The 3,554-nt window shown below is 39.8% G+C and overlaps 1 protein-coding gene across 2 annotated transcripts in view; it reads right to left on the reverse strand.

Moving 5' to 3' along the window:
• Positions 1 to 570: 570 nt before the first annotated feature.
• fam83hb (family with sequence similarity 83 member Hb) overlaps positions 571 to 3,554 on the reverse strand; it is a 60,391-nt gene continuing 57,407 nt past the window's right edge. For both annotated transcript variants that reach the window (XM_080787640.1, XM_080787641.1), the window contains exon 17: positions 571 to 3,554. This exon is cut by the window's right edge and continues 1,040 nt beyond it. The gene's annotated coding sequence lies outside the window, so the exon portion shown is untranslated.

Genomic DNA, 3,554 nt, shown 5'->3' on the forward strand with positions numbered 1-3,554 from the left:
CCCCCCAAGCTTTTATTTTCGTTCGAGTAATAGTACAACTCTAATAGTATTACTTATAATAATGTAATTAAAGATAACTTCATTCAGATTTATTTATTTTTATTTCATTTTCCAGATTTTTTTCCTTCTTTTTTTTAGATTTTCATTGGTGGGCCAGTCATAATGGTCCCGCGGGCCTGATGTGGCCCGCGGGCCTGAGGTTGAGTATCACTGAACTAGACTAAAATGTAAGGAAGGGACTAGTGGAGAAGAGATTCAGTAGGTAAGTCATTTTACACTTGGTGGCATGCTGAAAATAGCAGATCTACAAGCTCGCAGTGCGACACATTGTGAGCTTGTAGATCTGCTATTTTAAGGTGTAATAACAGTCATTACGACGGCATCAAGGCCCGCCAACATACATTTGAGTCATTTAATAGTTTTAGCCAATAGACATTTAGTCAACTAAAACTCACATTTTAGTCACATTCCAGATGACTAAAATGTGACTAAAACTAAATAAACTATCCAAGAGACTATGACTAAAACTAGAATCTAAATTCGCTGCCAAAAACCACACTGCACCACATCAACGTTGATTCGATAAAGATTTAATATAAGACACTTTTTTTTCCTCATTACAGCATGATGTCATATAGACTCCAATACAGTCCAACGTTTGACAAGAGAACAATCTAACCATTTAAAAGAAAGAAAAAAAACAACTAAAAACAGACCTTTTTTGGTTTCGTTTTTTTACTGCCAATACTACATCCATACTGACACGGTCATTGCAGATTAACGCCACCAGGAGGCAGGCCTGATCATCACCTGTCTGGTTTAATGTCCTCCAGCACTTTATGTATATAAATATGTACAATATAATCCCTTTATCCCTAAAATATACACTCACGCACACACACAGACACACACGCATGCACGCACACGCACGCACGCACACATACCGCACACACACACACACACACACACGGACCCGGCTCATTTAAGCCTCAAAACTTTCAAAGTACAGTACAGCATACAGTCATGAAACAGTTTCAACAGTTTGATACCCAGGCTAGAGTTTATAATAATAATAATAATCGTACAACCCCACGGAGCTGTGTAAATGATAATAATAAAAGTCTTTGGTGTTTTTTTTTTTTAAATTAATGGTGGTTTACAGACAGGTTTAAACAATCCTGCTCGGGGTGTTGGTCCCATTTTCATTTCAGCCACTTATGTAAGGAGGAGGTATATTAAAATGGCCCAGTTCCAATTCTCTGTGCGTCGAACTGTCCTTTCTCACTTCCTATATCCCGCCTGAGAGCTAGGCCACCAGACGAGTGATCTAACGTGTGCGTGTGTGTGTGTGTGTGTCAGGAAGGAAGGGAGGGAGAGAGGCGTTGATGGGTGGGTGCACCGTCTGTAGAAATAAAAACCGTCCTCAAATAAGGCCAGGTGTTTGTGCATATACTGTAGATAAGCCCATCGAGACCTGCACAGCATCTGTGTCACTTTTACACTTTTGTAACCACTTGAACCCATTTGTTATTTTATATTTTGGCCGAGCCAGCCTGACGGCGTGCCGCGGGTTCGACTCCGGATCCCGACGGCCTTTGCCTATCAAAAAAAATATATATATACTATCGTAGAATCTTGTCTCTGGGGTGTTAATGGGTTAACGGTTAACCCATTTAGACCTGAGGCAAAAAACAAACAAAAAAAGGCCTAACAATTTTCAGAAAAAAACCTTATGTTTCTATAATGTCAGTGGTGCTCAAACGTCTTCATGTCAAGACCCCCAGAATTATCTGAATTTGGCCACCGACCCCCATCTGAAAATATGTTGTTCCAGCCCCCCCCCCCCGTTAGAACGAAAGAATATATATTCAAAGATTTGTGCCACATTTCTACAAGCTTGTAGGTCTGCTATTTGTGAAAAATTGAAGAACGACTGAGTTTCAGAAAACTGTCAGGATTTAGAAGACAATTTTTAGAATCTGATCTCAGGTCAAAATGGGTTAATGGCATAATAAGGTGCAGCGCTTGTGATTTTCGGTTGGATCTCTTGCTGCTCCGTGTGTCTCAGCAGGTCTGTATTTTAGCCCCTCCCTGAAAAAAAGACAGGATTGTTTGTTTTGCATACTCGACAGCGCTGTGAGGAACCAACGGGCCGCACCTTAAACACGCCACGGGTAAAAGTTCATCACAGGCTCGCTCTCTCTCTCACTCTCGCACACGTGCGCACACACACACACGCACACGCACACGCACACACAACACACTCTCTCTCTCTCTCTCTCTCTGTGTGTTGCTGAGTGTGTTACGAAATTAGTCGTCCCAAAGCCTCTATGCAACTCAGAACCAGATTGAGACATGGAACTCATCTGTGTCATATATATATAATATATATATATATATATAGCTTTGAACCACTTTTGAAGTATTATTTTAAATTTTAGCCGTTTGAAAAACAGCACATATACAAAGCTTGTAGATCTGCTATTTTCTTCATGAAAACGTGTGCAAATCTTTGAATATCACAGCACAACGTTTTTAAAATGTGTGGAAGGGACTAGTGGACAAGAGATCCAGTATAAGTAATTTTACACTTATGGTTGCATGCTGAAAATAGCAGTTCTACAAGCTCACAACGCGTCGCAGCGCGACGCGCTGTGAGCTTGTATAGATCAGCTATTTTCAGCAAGTGTAAAATCAGACATTATGACGGCGTCAAGGCCCGCCAAAACACATTTTAGTCGACTAAATCAACTGTAGATTTAGTCGACTAAAACTAGACTAACACTAAAACATCCCAGGTGACTAAAATGTGACTAAAACTAAAGGAAAACTATTTAAAAGACTAGGACTAAAACTAAAATCAAATGTTGCCGTCAAAAACAGCACAGATTTGGACAGTAAAACTCTAAAACATACAGTAGTATATAGCCTTCCTTATTCTCTCTTCCTTATTTCCCTCTTCCCCCGTTCATTTCCGGACTGATATTTTTCTTATAATTTCCTCCTTTCATGATTTCCCTCCTTCTCTCCTCTCTGCTCTGCTCTCTCTCTGGTTGTGACTGATCCACCCATTTAGAAAAATGGCTTATACAGTTTTCTTAAAAAAACATATGTTTCTATGTCAGTGGAAACTAAATGAAAACTAAGCTATGATGACTAAAACTGAGACTAAATATGCTGACAATTCCATCAACAAATAAAAATGTTAGGAAGGGACTATAGTGGACAAGAGATCCAGTATAAGCCATTTTGCAATTAGTTGCAATCAGTAGTCAAGGACCCACAGAATTGTCTGTATTTGGCCGCCGATCCCCATCTGAAAACATGTTCTTCCAGGGACCTAGAAGCAATTCTTTGAGTTAAAAACGTTCACTGTGAATGAATATATATATTCAAAGATTTGCGCCATATTTTCACGATAAAAATAAATAAATAGCTATAGTATAACATCATGCTTAAAACACCAAAAGGGGTTCCCGCCCAGAATGGGTTAAGAATAGTATAATCCTGCCTTTTTTTGGTGAACCGGGCCGTTGGCACAGCAGGAGCCCCAC

This window comes from Protomyctophum bolini (genome assembly GCF_963924005.1).
Source record: "Protomyctophum bolini genome assembly, chromosome: 17".
Taxonomy (NCBI): Eukaryota; Metazoa; Chordata; class Actinopteri; order Myctophiformes; family Myctophidae; genus Protomyctophum; species Protomyctophum bolini.